The following is a 22,788-nucleotide window of genomic DNA, read 5'->3' as shown; positions in this document are numbered from 1 at the left end:
AGATGCTGCCTGACTGCTGAGTATTTCCAGCATTTTCTGTATTTATTTCAGATTTCCAGCATTCGCAGTATTTTGCTTTTGTATCTCTTCAGGGGATATCCCTTGTCCCCCAACAGCCATCCATGGAGTCTCTCAGGTGCAATGAAGTGCTGCAGCACCTGCGATTGCCCAAGGATGAAGGGATCATGGTAGCTGCCTGGATATTGTGCATACATCTGCATGAAACATTTGTTGTGGTCACAAAATATCTGGATATATAGGGAGTGAAAGCCCTTCCCATTGAGAAATCCCACTGGCTGTTCTGTCAGTGCCTTGACGACCACACGGGTGCAATCTATGACCAGTGCATCTGAGGGAATTTACCGACAGAGGTTAATCTAACTGCCCTGTGTGCCTGCATTGCGCTAATGTTTGGAACTATATGCAAGACGTGACCTTCAAGAACAGCACATCCATGAGCAGCCTTATGCAATGATGGGCAGCCACTTGAGAAATGCCACCCAGGTCAGCAGCCAATCCTTGAAACAACATAGATGCAAAGAAGTTCAGAGCTACTGTGACTTTTACAGCTACGAGAAGGGTGTTGCCCACGAGATCTGCTAGGCCTATGGTATTCCTCAAAAAAGACACACAGGTCTGAGACTAATTGCAAGGATAGGTGCAGCCTCCTGCAGCACTGATGCTCTGACATTTCTGAGATGCTTATTCTTCATCAGTGCACCCTATTGTGAGGGTCTCACCTTTGTTGTCTCCCAACCCCTCATTCCTCACCTCTGCGTCCCTCATGGCCAAGGGTCTGCATCTGCTGCTGAGGTTGCTCCTCATCGCTGCTTGTCTTCAATTCAAAGTTGCTAATTCCCATTTGCAGGAATGGTCTTGCTTGCCTCCAGCTAGACTATCATGGCCTCCTGGACTCCCCCTGCTATGTATGCTCTGTGACCCCTGCAGTCTCACTCCCCACAACTGCCCCAGCACTCATTAATCAAACTCTTAGGGAGCACTGATAATGTGATGGCCACTGTGTGAATGAGGCTATCCCTGAGCTTTCCCCTCTTAAGCAATGTTCTGACTAACACCCTCACTAACATCCATGACTGGCTCCCCACAGCAAAGTTGCCTCCTCCTCAAGGACAGGCTGGTAACCCTTTGTGTTTCCTGTGTCTCCACTCAAAAATTGCAAACTGGCCCTCATCGACCTGACAATTAGCTTTTTTTCAAAAAATTCTTTCATGGGATGTGGGCGTCACTGGCAAGGCCAGCATTTGTTGCTCATCCCTAATTGCCCTTGAACTAAGCGGCTTGCTGGGCCATTTAAGAGTCAACCTCAATGCTGTGGGTCTGGAGTCACGTGTAGGCCACAGCAAGTAAGGACGGCAGATTTCCTTGCTTTAAGGACATTAGTGAACCAGATGGGTTTTTACGACAATCGATGGTGCCATGAAACTGAGACTAGCTTTCAATTACAGATTTTTATTAATCAATTGAATTTAAATTCCATCAGCTGCGGTGGTAGGATTTGAACCGGTGTCCACAAGGCATTAGCATGGTCCTCTGGATTACTAGTCCAGTGACATTACCACTATGCCACCGTCTCCCCCAAATTACAAACCCACCACTTTCAGGTGACTTGCCACTTCCCAACTCCGGTTTCAAAATCGCAGCGTGCCAGAACCCCATCGGCAGTCACGCCTCTCAGCAGCATGATTTTCCGGACCTGCCTGCCTTCATTATGCCCCCATTGCATGGTGAAAATTCAGCCTGTTACCCAGAACCCAGGGAAAAGTCTACAGACCTGAAACACTCTCTCCACTGAGGCTGCCAGACCTGAGTATTTCCAGCAGTTTCCACTTTTATTTCAGATTTCCAGCATCTGCAGTATTTTGCTTTTGACACAATAAGTAACCCTTGCTCAATGCAATAAACAGTAGATCTATACTGTCATATTGTGTACTTACTGTAATTAGTCTCGCCAAGTTTGACTTTATCTTTGCTAAAAGAAAATGTTACAGTCAAGTGAATAGCTGAGAAATTGCCAGTTAGATTGAACAACTGAAAAGGACCAGTGTATTTTTTTTTTTTTTAGGGATGAGGGAAGAAATGACAAGACAATTCTTCTCGGTGTCTTATCAACCAAACACCTAACTTGTGTTTTCCTGCTCTCCCAACTAAATAAAAAACAAAGCTTATTTACCCTTTTTAAAAGATTTTAACCACATAAAAATGACTATGTTTTATTGCCAATCTTAGTAGTTGCATCAACAGTTGATTGGGACTATAAATTTGTCCGAGTGTCATTCACAATGCATACATTATCCATTACCCTGCTATTCAGGATGTGCAGACAACCATTAACAGTTCAGTCTCTGTTATCAAACTATAGACAATATAAAAGACATGTTTATGTGACAAAGGTCAAAAAAGTTCCTTTCTCAATTAACTATGGATGAAAATATAAAGTTTTACAACTCAGCACTTTATTAGAACTACAAAAGGAAAGCAACACACTGCTTTTATTATATGACCCCCCTTGCCTTCCACTTTATCGGACCTTTCCTTTTGTTCTTTCCTCCCCCTCCCTTTCTCTGCTTCTGTACTTGCTTAAAACCTGTCACATTTCTAAATTTTTTCCAGAAAGGTCGTCGACCTGAAACGTTTAACTGTTTCTCTCTCCACACATGCCTTCCGACCTGATAAGTATTCCAGAATTTTATGCTTTTATTTTAGTTTACTGCCTGTTACTACCACAGCAGACAGTTCAAGGCTACGTTTTGCAATCTGCCTCAGGCTAAAACTTGCAGCCAAATTATAGCTCCCGCAAAGCAACAGAGAGGTGACAAGACGACAGAGTAGTTTTTGTTTTTCTATTAATTTTCCCCCTTTCCTCTTCCTCTCTTTAAGACATCAACTCCTTGCAAGATAGCATTCCACAGGTTCTAGTCTGGATGTAACATTATGAAACTGACCATCTTGTCACCATCCTCTGCCTGCTGCACCATGACATGCAAGCTGTAATCCTTGCCAATCCAAGTGCAAACTGGGGTCAAGCAAGGCTGGCATCGCAACAATGCTCTTTTCCATCTTCCTCACCACAACACTCCACTTCATCTTCATGAATCTCCCTGCCAGAGTAGATCTACTCTGCAGGACGAGCAGGAAACTATTTAACCTACGTCGCTTCCAGTCCAGAACTAACCTCTGTCATTGAGCTGCAGTATGCATATGTCGCTTGCATATGCACACACTCAGAGGCCGAGCTTCAAACCCTCATCGATGCATTAATGGAGGTGTACGGAAGAATGGGCCTTAAGCCAAATATCCGGAAGACAAAGGTCCTCTACCAGCCTGTTCCCGCAGCGCAAGACTGCCCCCTGACAATGAAGATCCACGGCGCACCACTGGACAATGTGGATCACTTCTCATACCTTGGGAGCCTCCATTCAGCAAAGGCAGACATCAATGATGAAAGTCAGCATCGCTTCCAGTGTGCCAGTGCAGCCTCTGGTCGCCTGAGGAAGAGAATTCTTGACGACAAAGTCCTCAAACCTGGCACCAAGCTCATGGTCTACAGGTCTGCAATGTTACCTGCCCTCCTGTATGCGTCGGAGTGCAGATTGTATGCTGAGTGTGGAGATTCGAGTTTGGTGAGTGGGGACTTTAAGTGTTGTTATCTTTATAAAAGTCTGGTCTGCAATCAGCATTTAACTGGAATTTACCCTCTAGATAAAGTAGGGTTAAGGAAGTAAAGTAAGTTTCTTACAGTCTTAGGCAGGGATTAACAGACTCTACGGCAGAATAGCTGATTAATTAAGTAGTTGACCAGTCAAATCTGGTTGCTGCTGTTTCAGCTTCAAAAGGTATAAATACAGAGGTCTAGGTGCAGCCGGCAAACAGAATGCAGATTAGACCATGGCTACCCGACCCGAACCCGACGACACGTGTCGGGTTTGGGTCGGGTTGCTCTTCCAGGTCCGGCATTCGGGCTTGGTCGGGTCGGACACACTCCATCACCACCACAGGTACATGGCTCCAATTTTAATGTACTTTTTAACTAACCTTTCAAGTCCAGTTACAATTTTTGTTGCTTATCTGCACAAGCTCAACAAGCGAAAAACGGAAGCTAGGTTAACTGAACATTCCGGTGGTCGGGTCGGGTGCGGGAAAAAATGAAAGGACTCGGGCTGGGTCAGGCTCAGGTCAGATGTGGTTCTGTCAGGCTCAGGTCGGGTTTCATTTGCAGCCCCGAGCCGGCCTTTAGTGCAGATTGCAAGATGAGTGTAGATGAGTTTGGTGAGTGGCGAGTTCAGTGAAGGGGGGAGGAGGTGCTCCATTTTTCTACTTTTTTTCCCTACTTTTTCAACCTTCCAGTATTTGGTTCCTGCTTCAGTGCAGCGGAAGGAACTGTTTGGTGAGTACCTGGTAAGCTATTCTACTTATAATAAATGGTCTGTAAAGTTAAGTTGTGGCAGGGCAGCTCTGCCGAGTGGAATGTACAGCCAGTGGCATGTGGGAAGTCATGGAGGCACCACGTGTCCTGAACAAACACATCTGCAGGAAGTGTCACCGGCTGCAGAAGCTTGAGCTCCGGGTTTCGGAACTTGACCGGCGGCTGGAGTCACTGTTGAGCATCCACAAGGCGGGGGACTACGTGGATAGCATGTTTAGGGAGGTTGTCACACCACAGGTTAGGAATAGGCAGATAGGGAATGGGTGACCGCCAAGCAGTCGAAGAGAACCAGGCAGGTAGTGCAGGAGTCCCGTGATATGATCTCACTTGCTAATTAGTTTTCCATTTTGGATACTGGTGAGGGTAATGGTTCCTCAGAGGAGTGCAGTCAGAGCCAAGTTTGTGGCACCACAGGTAGCTCAGCTGCACAGGAGGGTAGGAAGAAGAGTGGAAGAGCAGTAGTGATAGGGGATTCGTTAGTTAGGGGAAAAAATGGGTGTTTCTGGGGCAGTAAGTGTGACTCCAGGATTGTGTGTGTACCTCCCTGGTGCCAGGGTAAAGGATGCCATTGAGAGGCTGCAGGACATTCTTCTAGGAAAGGGTGAACAGGCAGAGGTCGTGGTCCACATTGGTACCAATGACATAGGTAAGAAGGGGGATGAGGTCCTGAAAGCAGATTTTAGGGAGCTAGAAAGGAAATTAAGAAGCAGGATCTCAAAAGCAGTAATCTCAGGATTACTCCCAGTCCCACATGCAAGTGAGCATAAGAATAGGAGAATTGAGTGATTGAACACGTGGCTGGAGAACTGGTATAGGAGGGAGGGCATCAGATTTCGGAGACATTGGGACTGGTTCTGGGGCAGGTGGAACCTGTACAAGTTGGACTGATTGCATCTTTGCAGGACTGGGACGAATATCCTCGCAGGAATATTTGCTGGTGCTGTAGGGGAGGATTTAAACTAAATTGTCAGAGGGGTGGGAACCTGAGAGGGAGCTCAGATTGGAGGGAAGCAAAACTGGTAACTTATCAGCAAATATCAGAGGAATATGAAGGTGCACAGAATACTGGGGGAGATAGATATCACAAGAGTAGGGAATAGTACGTTATTAGGTGGGGTCAGAGTAAGGGAGAAAATAATAAGTCTGAATCAGGGTTAATGTGCACGTATGTGAATACACGGAGTGTGGTTAGTAAGACTGGTGAAGTACAGGCGCAGGTTGCCATGTGGCAATATGATGTTGTGGCTATAACAGAAACCTGGCTCAAAGAAGAGCAGGATTAGGTGTTAAATATTCCAAATAGTGCTTAAAATTGATAAAGAAGTATCAGATAGGCTGTCTGTACTTAAAGTAGATAAAACACCAGGAACAGATGAGATGCATCCAAGGATATTGAGGGAAGTGAGGGTGGAAATTGCTGAGGCACTGCCCATAATTTTTCAGTCTTCCTTAGACTAGGGGTTGGTGCCAGAGGACTGGAGAATTGCAAATGTTACACCGTTGTTCAAAAAGGGGTGTAAAGATAAGCCCAGCAACTACAGGGAAGTCAGTTTAACTTCAGTAGTGGGAAAACATCTAGAAAAAATAATTTGGGACAAAATCAAGAGTCACGTGGACAAATGCAAGTTAATTCAGGAAAGCCAGCATGGATTTCTTAAGGAAAAATCATGTTTAACTAACTTGCTGGAGTTTTTTTGAGGAAGTCACAGAGAGTGTTCATGAGGGCAATGCTGTTGATGTGGTGTACATGGACTTTCAAAAAGCATTTGATACAGTGCCACACAACAGATTTGTGAGCAAACATATAGCTCATGGAATAAAAGGGATGGTGGCAACATGGATACGAAATTGGCTGAGTGACAGGAAATAAAGTAGTGGTCAATGGAATTTTTTCAGGCTGGAGGAAGGTTTGCAATAGAATTCCCCAGGAATCAGTGTTGGGACCCTTGCTTTTCCTGACATCTATTAATGACCTAGACCTTGGTGTACAGGGCACAATTTCAAAGTTTGCAGATGATACGAAACTTGGAAGCATTGTGAACTGTGAGGAAGATAATGTAGAAATTCAAAAGGACATAGACGACAAGTTGGTGAAATGGGCAGACAGGTGGCAGATGAAGTTCGATGCAGAGAAATGTGAAGTGATTCATTTTGGTAGGAAGAACATGGAGAGACAATATAGAATAAAGCGTACAATTCTAAAGTGGGTGCAGGGGCAGAGGGACCTAGGTGTATATGTGCATAAGTCATTGAAGGTGGCAGGACAGGTTGAGAGAGCAGTTAACAAAGCATACAATATCCTGGGCTTTATTAATACGGGCATAGATTACAAGGAGGTTTAGAGGGCATTTGAGGAAAAAGATTTTCATCCAGAGGGTGGGTGGAATCTGGAACACACTGCCTGAAGGGGTGGTAGAGGCTGGAACCCTCACAACATTGAAGATGTATTGAGATGAGCACTTGAAACGCCATATCATACAAGGCTACGGACCAAGTGCTGGAAAATGGGATTAGAATAGATAGGTGCTTGAAGGCCGGCACGGACACAATCTCTATGACTCTAAGAGCCAGGAAGTTATGTTGAACTTGTATAAGACATTAGTTCGGCCTCCACGATGAGGAATTTCAGTTATGAAGATAGATTGGAGAAGTTAGGACTGTTTTCCTTGGAGAAGAGAAGGCTGAGAGGTGATTTGATAGAGGTATTCAAAAGCATGAGGGTTCTGGACAGAGTAGATAGAGAGAAACTGTTCCCACTCGTGAAAGGATCAAGAACAAGAGGGCACAGATTTAAAGTATTTGGTAAGAGAAGCAAAAGTGATAGGAGGAAAATCTTTTTCAACCAGTGAGTGGTTAAGGTCTAGAATGCGCTGCCTGAGCACGAGGTGGAGTCAGGTTCAATTGAAGCATTCAAAAGGGAATTAGACAGTTATATGAAAAGGAAGAATGTGCAAGGTTATGGGGAGAAGGCAGGGGAATGGAATAGAGGGAGTTGCTCTTTCAGAGAGCCAGTGCGGACACGTTAGGCCGAATGGCCTCCTTCTGCGCTGTAACAATTCTGTGATTCTGTGAAACATGGACACTGTACAGTAAACATCTCAGAGCCCTGGAGAGATATCACCAGCGGTGCCTCTACAAGATCCTGCAAATTCAGTAACAGGACAAGTGCTCAATATCAGTGTCCTCTCTCAGGCCAACATCCCCAGTATTGAGACATTGGTCATGGCTAGTCAGTTACATTGGGCAGGCCACATCGTCCACTTGCCTGATACAAGAATCCCAAAACAAGCTTTCTACTCCAAGCTCAGTCACTGTAAGAGGCTACCAGGATGGCAGAGGAAACACGACAAGGATATCCTTAAAGCCTCCCTGAAAAAATGTGACCTCTCTACGGATTTGTGGGAATCTCTTGCCCAAGACCGCCCAAAATGGAGAAGTATCCGTGAAGGTGCCAGCCATTTCGAACAACGTCGACATGCCAAGGCAGTGACCAAGTGCAAACGGCGGAAGGAGCGTTAGGAAATTTGAGCATTCCATCCACTCGCCTCATCAAAACGCCACCTGCCCCTCTTGTAGCAAAGTGTGCAGATCCAGAATTTAACTATTCAGTCACCTAAGGACCCACAACCCTGGAGTGGAAGAAAGTCATCATCGTTCCTGAGGGACTGCTTAAGGAAAAAAAACTGAAATGGTGGGCACAGGGTCTTCAAGAGCACTGAGTAATGACCAATGAGGACTGTGTTTGTTCTGAATATTTCAGATTAATCTTATTCTTGCATTATATGATATTCCCTAGGATCTCAGCCACAAATGTAAGTAAAGAAAGAATATAAAGTATTTGTGATTGCCTGGTTAGTTTGTGCGTGGCCCACTTAACAGGGTGTAATAAACTATTGTCACACAAGGGGAGTGAGAAACATGTCAATAAAGAAGAAATATTAAGATCTTGGGATGGGTTTGAGAAAATTCTATTCTCTTTCCATTTAATTTAGTTAAGTTAGGGTTATGTGTTAATAATGTTGAATATTTTACAGATGCACATAATAAAAGTGATGCTTTTCAGGACTTAAATGAAATGTAAACTTGAATGGGCAGACAATGCTTCAAAATTAAATTATACCATGATAGCTCAAGAGAAGTCAATTCCTAGTCTCAGTCTTACTGACCTGTGAATGCTGGTCATTTCTGCTTGATTTAGCTTAGCTTCAGCTCAAATGGTCTATAACAGCATTGATGCTCGACATGAGCCTGCTCCCAACACTCTTTATCTAACTCTATCAGCATATTCCTTTCTCCCTAAAATGCTTTTCTATCTTCCCCTTGTGGTAGCAAGTTCCACATTCTAACCACTTTTTTGGTTAAAGACATTTCCCCCGAATTCCCTATTGGATTTATTAGTAGCTGTCTTATATTTTTACAGCTTTGGACTTCCCCACAAGTGGAAATATTTTCTGTAATCCCACCGGCAGGACAGACCCAGCAGAGGTGGTGGCACAGTGGTATACACTCAGGAGGGAATTGCCCTGGGAATCCTCAACATCGACTCCAGACCCCATGAAGTCTCATGGCATCAGGTCAAACATGGGCAAGGAAACCTCCTGTTGGTTACCACCTCCCACCCTCCCTCAGCTGATGAATCAGTACTCCTCCATGTTGATCACCACTTGGAGAAAGCACTGAGGGTGGCAAGGGCGCAGAATGTACTCAGGGTGGAGGACTTCAATGTCCATCACCAAGAGTGGCTCAGTAGCACCACTACTGACCGAGCTGGCCGAGTCCTAAAGGACATAGCTGTTAGACTGGGTCTGCGGCAGATGGTGAGGGAACCAACAAGAGGGAAAAACATACTTGACCTCGTCCTCACCAATCTGCCTGCCGCAGATGCATCTGTCCATGACAGTATTGGTAGGAGTGAACACCGCACATTCCTTGTGGAGATGAAGTTACACCTTCACATTGAGGATACCCTCCATCGTGTTGTGCGGCACTAGCGTTGTGCTAAATGGGATAGATCTCGAACAGATCTAGCAACTCAAAACCGGGCATCCATGAGGCGCTGTGGGCCATCAGCAGCAGCAACAACAGAATTGTACTCAACCACAATCTGCAACCTCATGGCCTGGCATATCCCCCACTCTACCATTACCATTAAGCCGGAGGCCCGATCCTGGTTCAATGAAGAATGCAGGAGGGCATGCCAGCAGCAGCACCAGGCATACCACAAAATGAGGTATCAACCTGGTGAAGCTACCACACAGGATTACTTGCATGCCAAACTGTGCAAGTAGCATGCGATCCCATACCCAATGGATCAGATCTAAGCTCTGCAGTCCTGTCACATCCAGCTGTGAATGGTGGTTGACAATTAAAACAACGAACTGGAGGAGGTGGCTCCACAAATATCCGCATCCTCAATGATGGGGGAGCCCAACACATCAGTGTGAAAGATAGGCTGAAGCATTTGCAACAATCTTCAGCCAAAGGTGCCAAGTTGATGATCCATCTCAGCCTCCTCCCGACGACCCTCGCATCACAGATGCTAGTCTTCAGCCAATTCGATTCACTCCGCACGATATCAAGGAATGACTGAAGGCACTGGATACTGCAAAGACTATGGGTCCTGGCAACATTCCGGCAATAGTACTGAAGACCTGTGCTCCAGAACTTGCCGCATCCCTAGCCAAGCTGTTCCAGTACAGCTACAACATTGGCATTTACCCAGCAATGTGGAAAATTGCCCAGGTATGTCCTGTACACAAAAAGCAAGACAAATCCAAGCCGGCCAATTACCGCCCCATCAGTCTACTCTCGATCATCAGTAAAGTGATGGAAGGTGTCATCAACAGTGCTATCAAGTGGCACTTAGAACATAGAACAGTACAGCACAGTACAGGCCCTTCGGCCCACGATGTTGTGCCGAACCTTTAACCTACTCTAAGATCAAACTAACTATCTACCCTTCATTCTGCTATCATCCATGTACCTATCCAAGAGTCGCTTAAATGTCCCTAATGTATCTGCTTCTACTACCACCACTGGCAGCGCATTCCACGCACCCACCACTCTCTGTGTAAAGAACCTACCTCTGACATCTCCCCGAAACATTCCTCCAATCACCTTAAAATTATGCCCCCTGGTGATAGCCCTTTCCACCCTGGGAAAAAGTCTCTGGCTATCCACTCTATCTATGCCTCTCATCATCTTGTACCCCTCTATCAAGTCATCTCTCATCCTTCTTCGCTCCAATGAGAAAAGCCCTAGCTCCCTCAATCTTTCTTCGTAAGACATGCCCTCCAGTCCAGGCAGCATCCTGTTAAATCTCCTCTGCACCCTCTCTAAAGCTTCCACATCCTTCCTATAATGAGGCGACCAGAACTGAACACAATATTCCAAGTGTGGTCGAACCAGGGCCTTATAGAGCTGCAGCATAACCTCGCGGCTCTTAAACTCAATCCCCCTGTTAATGAAAGCCAACACACCATACGTCTTCTTAACAACCCTATCAACTTGGGTGGCAACTTTGAGCGATCTATGGACGTGGACCCCAAGATCCCTCTGTTCCTCCACACTACCAAGAATCCTGTCTTTAAGCCTGTATTCTGCATTCAGTGCTCAGTGACAGTTTGGGTTCCGCCAGAGCCACTGAGCTCCTGACCTCATTACAGCCTTGGTTCAAACATGGACAAAAGAGCTGAACTCAAGAGGTGAGGTGAGAGTTACTGCCCTTGACATCAAGGCAGCATTTGACCGAGTATGGCATCAAGGAGCCCTAGCAAAACTGAAGTCAATAAGAATCAGGGGGAAAACTCTCCACTGGTTGGAGTCATACCTAGCACAAAGGAAGATGGTTGTGGTTGTCGGAGGTCAAGCATCGCAGCTCCAGAACATCACTACAGGAATTCCTCAGGGTAGTGTCCTAGGTTCAACCATCTTCAGCTGCTTCATCAATGACCTTCCTTCAATCATAAGGTCAGAAGTGGGGATGTTCGTTGATGATTGCACAATGTTCAGCACCATTCGTGACTCCTCAGATACTGAAGCAGTCCGTGTAGAAATGCAGCAAGAACTGGACAATATCCAGGCTTGGACTGATACGTGGCAAATAACATTCCTGCCACTTAAGTGCCAGGTAATGACCATCTCCAACAAGAGAGAACCTAACCATCTCCCCTTGACATTCAATGGCATTACGATTACTGAATCCCCCACTATCAACATCCTAGGGGTTACCATTGACCAGAAACTGAACTGGAGTAGCCATATAAATACCATGGCTACAAGAGCAGGTCAGAGGTTGGGAATCCTGCGGCAAGTAACTCACCCCCTGACTCCCCAAAGCCTGTCCACCATCTACAAGGCACAAGTCAGGAGTATGATGGAATACTTTCCATTTGCCTGGATGGGTGCAGCTCCAACAACACTCAAGAAGCTAGACACCATCCAGGACAAAGCAGCCCGTTTGATTGGTACCCCATCCACAAACATTCACTCCCTCCACAACCGACGCACAGTGGCAGCAATGTGTACCATCTACAAGATGCACTGCAGCAATGCACCAAGGTTCCTTAGAAAGCACCTTCCAAACCCGCGACCTCTACCAACTAGAAGGACAAGGGCAGCGAATGCACGGGAACACCACCACCTGCAAGTTCCCCTACAAGTCACACCACCATCCTGACTTGGAACTATATCGCCGTTCCTTCACTATTGCTGGGTCAAAGTCCTGGAACTCCCTTCCTAACAGCACTGTAGGTGTACCTACCCCACATGGACTGCAGCGGTTCAAGAAGGCAGCTCACCACCACCTTCTCAAGGGCAATTAGAGAAGAGCAATAAATGTGGGCCTAGCCAGCGGTGCCCACATCCCATGAATGAATAAAAAAAAACCTTTCAGAATCTTGAAAGTCACTCCTCAGCCTTCTCTTTTCTAGAGAAAAGAGCCCCAGCTATTCTTACAAAAGCAGAAGAACAACATATATCATAATGCTGTCTCCAAGAGGCATCCAGCCTTTCCTGATAAATACATCCTCTCCAGTCTGGTATCATTCTTGTGAATATTTTTTTTCCCACCTTCTCCAATGCCTCCTAAATCCTTTCTATAATATGAAACCCAGAAGCATGCACAGTTCTCCAAATGTGCAACTGACTGCCAGAGAGTAACAGCGTCACTACAACTTTTACAAGTTTAACAGAACGTCTCTGCTTTTCAATTTTAACCCCAATGGAAAGCAACCCCAGTGCTTGGTTTGCTTTTTCCTCTCTATGCTTGTTGTTCCAGGGTTGCTAATCATGGCTGAAACCATGATATCACCAGTGGGCACAACAAAGAGGCAGGCCCCAAGAACTACCTCAGCCAGTACAGGGATTGAACTCACACTGCTGGCATTATTCTACACCATACTCTAGCCATCTGGCCAACTGAGCCAACCGACCCCTTTGCTTTTGTAAAGGTCTTATTAACTTCTGTGGCTAGTGATTTGTGAATGTGTAGCCGCCTGTACTTGTTATCCCAGCAGCATGTGGATAACATGAAAAATAGGAGAGCATAATTTCAGGCTTTTGTTGTGTAATTTACACTCAAAAGTTGGAATAGCAGCTTGGAAATCACCCCACGTGTCCATTTTTCAGCAAGTGTGCAGTTACTTGTGTAGTTTTATTTGATTGTTCTTCACTTTTCCGACCTACGACAGGTGTTATAGCTATTATACAGAATTATATAGAATTTACAGCACAGAAACAGGCATTCTTGTTTGCCAGTGTTTATGTTACACATGAGTTTCCTTCCACTTTACTTCATCTCAACTTATCAACATATCCTTCTATTCCTTTCTCCCTCACATACTTATCTGGCTTTCCCGTAAATGCATCTATGCTATTCATCACAACCACTCTGTCCGGTAATGCAGCCACACATAATGATTCTTCATGGAAGGATTAAAATTGTGCCATTACCACTACAGTTCATCATTCAGTAGTGTGCAGCTGACAATGAGAATAACAGTCACTACAAGTTGTAGGGAGCAGATTTCAGAATTTATGTCATGCCTGCAATTTCCTAGCATGGTCCTTGCTGGAAATGCTGGATTGCAGAGTCATCCCCATTATTATAAAACAGCACCAACAATTTTTGCTTGGGTGGGCATCCCTATTCATATACAGCCAGCGGGTGTCCACACCAGAGGTCTACCCACCTTAAGAACATAAGAAATAAGAGCAGGAGTAGGCCATTCGACCCCTCAAGCCTGAGGAAGTGACGAAGATGATTCATGAAGGAAGGGCAGTGGATGTTATCTATATGGACTTTAGTAAAGCCTTTGACAAGGTTCCGCATGGCAGACTGGTACAAAAGGTGAAGTCACACGGGATCAGAGGTGAGCTGGCAAGATGGATACAGAACTGGCTCGGTCATAGAAGACAGAGGGTATCAGAGGATGGGTGTTTTTCTGAATGGAGGAATGTGACCAGTGGTGTTCCGCAGGGATCAGTGCTGGGACCTTTGCTGTTTGTAGTATATATAAATGCTTTGGAGGAAAATGTAGCTGGTCTGATTAGTAAGTTTGCGGACAACGCAAAGGTTGGTGGAGTTGCGGATAATGATGAGGATTGTCAGAGGATACAGATCGGTTGGAGACTTGGGCGGAGACATGGCAGATGGAGTTTAATCTGGACAAATGTGAGGTAATGCATTTTGGAAGGTCTAATGCAGGTGGGAGGTATACAGTAAATGGCAGAACCCTTAGGAGTAATGACAGGCAGAGAGATCTGGGCGTACAGGTCCACAGGTCACTGAAAGTGGCAACGCAGGTGGATAAGGTAGTCAAGAAGGCATACGGCATGCTTGCCTTCATCGGTCGGGGCATAGAGTATAAAAATTGGCAAGTCATGCTGCAGCTGTACAGAACTTTAGTTAGGCCACACTTGGAATATTGCGTGCAATTCTGGTCGCCACACTACCAGAAGGACGTGGAGGTTTTGGAGAGGGTACAGAGGAGGTTTACCAGGATGTTGCCTGGTCTGGAGGGCATTAGCTCTGAGGAGAGGTTGGAAAAACTCGGATTGTTTTCACTGGAACGACAGAGGTGGAGGGGCGACATGATAGAGGTTTACAAAGTTATGAGCGGTATGGACAGAGTGGATAGTCAGAAGATTTTTCCCAGGGTGGCAGAGTCAGTTACTAGGGGACGTAGGTTTAAGGTGCGAGGGGCAAAGTTTAGGGGGGATGTGCGAGGCAAGTTTTTTACACAGAGGGCGGTGAGTGCCTGGAACTTGCTGCCGGGGAGGCGGTGGAAGCAGGTACGATAGCGACATTTAAGAGGCATCTTGACAAATACATGAATAGGAAGGGAATGGAGGGATATGGGCCCCGGAGGTGCAGAAGGTGTTAGTTTAGGCAGGCATCAAGATCGGCGCAGGCTTGGAGGGCCGAATGGCATGTTCCTGTGCTGTACTGTTCTTTGTTCTTGCCCCGCCATTCAATAAAATCATGGCTGATCTGCCCCAGACCTCAACTCTTCTTTCGTGCCAGCTGCTCATTTCCCTCAGCTCCCCGATATTTCAAAAATCTATCTACCTCCTCTTTAAATACTTTAAGTGATCTAGCCTCCACAACTCTCTGGGGTAGAGAATTCCAGACATTCACCACCCTCAGAGAAGAAATTCCTTTGCATCTCAATTTTAAATGAGTGTCCCCTTATTCTGTAGCTATGCTCCCTAGTTCGAGATTCACCCACTAGTGGAAACATCTTCTCAACATCTACCCTGCCAAGCCCCCTCAGAATCTTGTACATTTCAGTAAGATCACCCCTCATTCTTCTAAACTCTAATGAATAAAGGCCTTAGCTGTTCTTGATAATTCAACCCCTTCATCCCAGGAATCAGCCTAGTGAATGTCTTTTGAACTACCTCCATTTGGCAGTATATTCCTTCTTAAATACAGGGACCAAAACTGTACACAGTACTCCAGGTGTGGCCTCACCAACACCCTGTACAGTTGTAACAAGACTCCCTATTTTTAAACTCCAACCCCCTAGCAATAAAGGCTAAAATTCCATTTGCCTTCTTAATTACTTGCTGCACCTGCATGCTAACTTTTAGTGTTTTCTTTCTTCAAATATTTTCTTCACCATATTCCTGAAAAGCATTTGGACCACTCGATGAAGTCTGGACAAGAAGCTGGTGCTCCTGATCTTTGGAGAGTGAAGGTAATGAAATCAGACTTGATCACCACCACTATAACCCCATTTTGTGCCTTGTCCTTCTGGCTTGTAAATACTTGCTCCATTCAGAGAATTTATTTCTCATTTGCCCCCACAAAAAATGGACATGATAGACTGAATTTACTCAGGTGACCATCCCTAGTCATTCCATCTGTACCCTGGTTTGGGTGCGAGTGTACCTGAGCACTCAAAAACTTCAACTTCCTTCACCAGCACATTCAGATTTTTGGAGAAGGGGCCAGCTTTTCTATTTGCTGCAGACATCATCTTTGTGCCAGGACAGTCAAGTATCATTTAAGATGACCAACAGCTCTTTAAGTGCAGCAGTCCTTTGAGAACAGTTGCACTCCTCAATCCCCACCCACCTGTGTCTGTACTGGCAGAAAAGAGCTATCTAGCATAATCCCACCTTCCAGCTCTTAATCCATAGCCCTGGAGGTTATCCATCGCTCCAATCAAAGCCCCAATCAAAATATACGATTCTGATTGTGGTGGGAGAAAAGCAATGTTAATTCAATCCCGTCCCTCCATAGATCACAGGGTACAGTGGTGCAGTGGTTAGCACCGCAGCCTCACAGCTCCAGCGACCCGGGTTCAATTCTGGGTTCTGCCTGTGCGGAGTTTGCAAGTTCTCCCTGTGTCTGCGTGGGTTTCCTCCGGGTGCTCCGGTTTCCTCCCACATGCCAAAGACTTGCAGGTTGATAGGTAAATTGGCCATTATAAATTGCCCCTAATATAGGTAGGTGGTAGGGAAATATAGGGGACAGGTGGGGATGTGGTAGGAATATGGAATTAGTGTAGGATTAGTATAAATGGGTGGTTGATGGTCGGCACAGACTCGGTAGGCCGAAGGGCCTGTTTCAGTGCTGTATCTCTAAACTAAACTAAACTAAATATCATTTTAAACTTTCCAAATTAAATACCCTGCCAAATTGTACCATCTATTAATCCCCAAATGAGGCTAACCAAACCAAACCAGATGTTTTAAAATCAACAAATTAACTGTTTAATTTGAAAAACTAAATTCTTAAACACTATTAAGATATAAACAACATTTAAAATAGAAAAAATTAGAATCCTTGCATATTTACGCTCCTGCCGAATGTGTAACAGTCCAAGGTTGCTTGAAGTCCTCACAGTCGTCTGATGGAGGAATAAAAAAGCTTCTTCAACAGTAGGATAGTGGTCTAGTTCAGAAATTGAAATGATTCTCTTCTTCCAGCGATGAATTCAACAATTACAGTTCAGTAGTTAAAGGAGTTGGTTATTTTTTTAAGACATTAATCTGGCTTGACATCAGAATTCTGAGAGTATAATAAATAGGGTTTAAATAAACCAAGAGAGAGCTCTTTTCCCTTCAGTTCATGCTGGTCCAGCCGTCTGTCTGTTTCTCCGAGTTAGAACAGTCTGTTTCCACTATAAGCCAGGTCAAAATTAAATTGTAACACTGTATCTCCCGATCTCTGGTCCTGAATGGCTGTATCCCGGGGCAACAAGAATTCATTCTTTGACTCGGTTTTTAGAGCTTGCTGCCTCAAAGCAGTACTGCTCCCTTTCCAGCCTTAAAGGCACACCGCATTCTTCCCGAAAAGAAACTACATGATCATTACAGTTACGACACCTCAAGTGCAAATCCAAGTGTTTTTTTTTAAATGCAATGAGAGTTTCTGTCTCAACTATCCTTTCAGGCAATGATTTCCAGACCCCCACAACTCTCGGTGAAAAAATTACTCCTCAACTCCCCTCTAATCCTTCTATCAATTAATTTAAACCAATGGCTCCTGATAATTAATCTCTATCGAGGCCCCTCACAATTTTATATACCTCAACTAAATCTCTCCTCAGCCTCCTCTGTTCCAAAGAAAGCACCCCCCCAGCCTATCCCAATCCTTTCTCATAGTTAAAATTCTCCATTCCTGGCAACATTCTCATAAATTTCCTCTGTACCCTCACTCGTACGATCACATCCTTCCAGTAATGTGGTGATCCAAACGGTACACAGGACTCTAGCTGCAGTCTAACTAGTATTTTATGCAGTTCTATCATAAGCTCCTTGCTCTATACTCTAGTTTTCGGCAAAGGAAAGTATCCCGCATACTTCTTGATCACCTTATCTACCTGTCCTGCTACCTTTAGGGATCCGTGGACATGTACTCCAAGGTCCCTCTGTTCCTCTGCATAACTCAGAATCCCATCATTTATTGTGTATGCCCTTAACTTGTTTGTCCTCCCCAAATGCATTCCCTCACGCATCTCCAGATTGAATTCTATTTGCTACTTTTCTGCCCACCTAACTAGTCCATTGATATCTTTCTGCAGTCTACAGTTTTCTTCCTTATTATCAACCACAGGTCCAATGTTTGTATCATTTGCAAAATTCTTAATCATGCCCGCTACATTTAAGTCTAAATCATTGATATATACCACAAACAGCAAGGGACACAGTACTAAGCCCTGAAGAACCCCACCAGAAGTAGATTTCCTGTCACAAAAATACCCGTCAACCATTACCCTTTGCTTCCAGCCACTGAACGAATCTTGGATCCAAGCTGCCACTTTCCATTGGACCCTATGAACTTTTAATTTTCTAACCAACATGCCTTGTCAAAAGCCTTGCTAAAATCCATGTAAACGACATCAAATGCACTACCTGCATTGTTAGCCTCCTCAAAAAATGCAATTAAGTTAGTCAGACATGACCTTCCCTTAACAAGCCCACGCTGACTGTCCTTGATTAATCTGTGCAAAATGATGATTTATATCGTCTCTCAGAACGTTTTCCAATAACATACCACCATCAAGATTAGGATAACTGGCCTATAGTACTTGGGCTATCCCTTCTTCCCTTTTTGAACAATGGTACAACATTAACAGTCCTCCAGCACCATGCCTAGAGCCAAAAAAATTACAAAATGATGGTCAGAGTTTCTGCTATTTCTTCCCTAGCTTCCCTGAGCAGCCTAGGATACAGTTAATCCGAGCCTGGTAACTTATCCATTTCATGGTGTTGCGACCCAGGCAGGAAGAGTGCACGGTTTATTCTAGCTCCACTTCTCCATGGGTCACAACATATATTTAAATTTTTTTCCCACTTACCGATACGGTCAATCATAGACTCTATTTTTATCCCAAGAAAAAACACACCAACCAGGTTTCTTTAATAAACAAAAAATTATCAGTTTATTATAAAACAAGTCTTAACCAGTAATGAAGTAAAGCATAAATACACAAATTGAAACTTTTTTTTATTCATTCATGGGATGTAGGCATCGCTGGCTATGCCAGCATTTATTGCCCATCCCTAACTGCCCTTGAGAAGGTGGCGGTGAGCTGCCTTCTTAAACCGCTGCAGTCCATGTGGGGTAGGTACACCCACAGTGCTGTTAGGAAGGGAGTTCCAGGATTTTGACCCAGCGACAGTGAAGGAACGGCGATATAGTCAAGTCAGGATGGTGTGTCACTTGTAGGGGAACGTGCAGGTGGTGGCGTTCCCATGCATTTGCTATTAAAGTTCCCTTTTTACTTTAGCCCCTCACACTCACACATACACTGGTTAACCGGAAGAATAAAGGGATTTTTGTTTTCAGAGCTCTATTACAGACAAAAAAACACTTGGGCTGAATACTTGCTCATTCCTGAAGAAACAGCAGATGAGATATGCTGTGTTCCAAAACTGGCGTACAGTCTGGCCTCCAAGTACATGTAGATGGGTCACTGGGATCTTTTAAAACAGTTCTTTTCAGGCAGCATTGAGAATTTAATTTAGCAAGGTTTTTTTCAAAGACAGGAGACGAGATGAGTTGACACTGTGGACTGCTCAGGGTAGTTTAGAGAGTTACTGGAAAGCTGAGCTGGGTTGTGGTCTTCTCTCCTTGGAAGTTCTCTTCTTTTTATACAGTTCAACACCAACTCAAAACAATTCAAAAGCGAAAACAACAGGTGGTCAACCATTTGACCTCCATCAATGTTGGCCTGTCACTTTTTTGTAAAAACTTCGCCAGGTGTAAAAACAATGCAAGACTGAAGAAAGGGCAATTCATACGTAGTTTTGCTACTTTTAAACTTCTTTCTATGCCAATATCCGCCAGCAAACACAAGAGGTCGCAATTCAAAGTTCTGAACAATCCTAGCCCAACCATTGCTTTTCCAATTTACCTCATGTATCATGAAAAGTGTAAATACATTTCTAATAAACTGCCCTGACAGTTTGTATTGTTTTTTATTGAGCTAGAAGTCAGGTGGTTCCCAGAAAGGCGTGTTTTCCTCAAGACCTTTCAGTGCCCCTTTTAAAAATTTCCAGGGACTATTTTTCAAAGTCAAGTGGCCTTTACATGACCCCCTTTTGAAACCTCAAAGTTTAACATTTCTTCAATCTTTCAAAAAATGAATCCTCAAAAAATATATTTAACAAAACACAGAGGCACTTTTGTAACAACGGGTGTTAAACACCTTCATAGTTCCTCCCTCACTGTGTTTATCCCTTCCAATATTTCACATTCCTCCTCCTTAACTACAAATGTCTGCCTTGTCCCTCTGTTTTGTGAGAACAGATGCAAATTTTCATCAAGAACCATGCCCACATTTTTCACCTCCACACACAAGTTGCCTTTTTAGTCTCTTATAGATGAAGTCACTGAAGTCTTCTATTTTGTTTAACAGTCTACCTTTGAAACATTAAGGAACAAGCCTTCAATCCAGTATACATCCTAGAACATGACAACAGGTCAGCCCTCTTTTTCCCACACAAGCTTGCCATTACTCATGACTTGATTAAATAAGTCATCACGGAAGAAGTGCACGCTTATTGTACGATTCTAATCTACACAAAATGTTGAGGGACCTGGATAGAGTGGAGGTGAAGGGCATATTTACCTTAGCAGAGAAGTCAGTGACTAGGGACATCGATTTAAAGTGATTGGTAGAAAGATTAAAGGGAAGATGAGGAATTTTTTTTCACTCAGGAGGGTGGTGGGGGTCTGGAACTCACTGCCTGAAAGGGTAGTTGAGGCAGAAACCTTCAACTCTTCAAAAGGAGTCTGGATATGCACCTCAAGTGCCGTAATCTGCAAGGCTACGGACCAAATGCTGTAAGGTGGGATTAGACTGGGTGGATCGTTTATCGGCCGCCACAGACACTATGGGCCAAGTGGCCTCTTTCTGTGCCATAAACTTTCTATGATTTATGAACAAAGTATGACACAAGTGCATATTCTATTTTGTTACAACAAAGGATTGTGCATGCAATAGTTACTCTAAGGGAAGATTGGTAGCCATACTGTAAAATGCCAAGTTAATGCCCCCCTTAACCAACATGCATTGTCAAAAGTTAGTTCTAGAGCTGTTACTTTTAGAGGGTGATGAGTGGGCTAGTGTTCAGGATGTCCAAGAGAAAAAGGGGATAGCTAGCTTGTTTTACCTTGCCAAACATGATCAGATCATTGAACTTTGAGCTGTACTTCTGCATTCCTGGGAGAGTTGGCACACAGTGTCACTTGGCTCCACATGACATATGACCTTTTAAACAAAATGTCATGAAAACATGCTATGCTCAATAATGATTTTTAATTCATCGGTTGGAAACTATACTTTTGAAAGGAAAGCTGGAATCCTAAATGCAACTTTTAAAAAGACAGCAGCTAAGATGGCGACCACATATGGGTTGAGCTCAGAAATAAAAAAAGGGCAGCCACACAACTAGCTGTGTACTATAGACCCCCAAATAATGAGGGGGAGATAGAAGAACAAATATGTAGGCAAATTTCTGAGAGCAAAAACAATAGGGCAATAATAGTTGGGGATTTCAACTACCCTAATATTGTCATGAATTTTTTTTATTGAAAGCTAAGAATTCTGTGTGCTTTTAAAGACTGGGAAAAAGGATGCTCTGTGAACATTGAATGCTGAAACTCGGTGTTTGAACTGAGTGCATAGACTGCAAGGCACTTGTTTCCAAGCAACTCAACAGAGAAATGACAAGAAGATTTATAACTGTCACATGACTTGATTGTGGGTTTTAATTTCACTTCTGCATTGTGAACTGGACAAGCAGGAGGCAGAACAAACTGGCTGGGACCTGCTTTTTGCAGACCAGATAAAAGGACCTCTCCCTGGAAAGGAAGGCTTGCCCCTCTCCTAAAAGGAAATTTTACATTTGAGGTGGTGGCTGTGGTCTGCCTGGAGAGAGAAAAAGAACCCTGGAGAAGAAAAGACCCAGGGAAAGAGGAGTTGCCGCTCTCTGTGGCAAAAGGCTGCTTTGCTGAGAGGAAGCCCTGCATTCTTAGAGGTAGCAGATTCCTATTGCCTCCAGTCTCCGAAAAATCTCTGCCTCAGGAGTGATTCCTGTTGCCTCTTATGTTTTGGGAGATCCTGAAAGCTCAAGAAAGCTTCTTTGGCCTGACTGCTACTTCGAAATAAGCAGACCTGTTGCTAAATGTTTTGCTGAAAGATCTATGCGACGCCTGCTGCAGACAAATTGCCTTGAATGCCTACCCATCACAGACTGTTCATTAACATCGCCTGGAGACACTTCGAGAGGCATCTGGCTATTCGACTCTGGGACACCTCATCAACCAAGACATATCCTACCAGAGCGTTATAACCCAGTTAATTTATTATTCCTAAGAAACAGTTGTAAAGAGAAAAGCCTTTTGAAACCAGTTAACATTTTTTTTTATTGTATGTGTATGAGCATGAGGGTTAGGAAGAATAAGAAGTTTGAAAAGAATCTTTTCACATATAGAGTTATCTCATTATTGTTTAAGACTTAGTTTATTTCTGAACAGTTAATTTTGTTGTTGTTTAAAGAAACCTGGCTTGGTGTGCTTTAATCCGGGGGACAAATAGTGTTTAATTTGGCTATTTTCCATTTGGTGGGAAACTTTCTAATATGCTATGACCTGCGGAGTAGTGGGACTGAATTAACAGTGCATTACTCCCACCTTGGTCGTAATATCATCAGGATACTAACAGTATGAAGGGTACGAAGGCACAGAACTTTTTTAGCCAGCAACTTACAAGCCCAACGAGAGCAGGCACAATTCTACATTTAGTCTTAGGATGTGAAGCTGGGCAAGTAGATGAAGTAAGCAGTGGGTGATCATTTTGGAGATAGTGACAATAATACAATTA

Source organism: Heterodontus francisci, chromosome 17 (genome assembly GCF_036365525.1).
Source record: "Heterodontus francisci isolate sHetFra1 chromosome 17, sHetFra1.hap1, whole genome shotgun sequence".
Classification (NCBI taxonomy): Eukaryota; Metazoa; Chordata; class Chondrichthyes; order Heterodontiformes; family Heterodontidae; genus Heterodontus; species Heterodontus francisci.
This window is presented reverse-complemented; position numbering follows the sequence as displayed.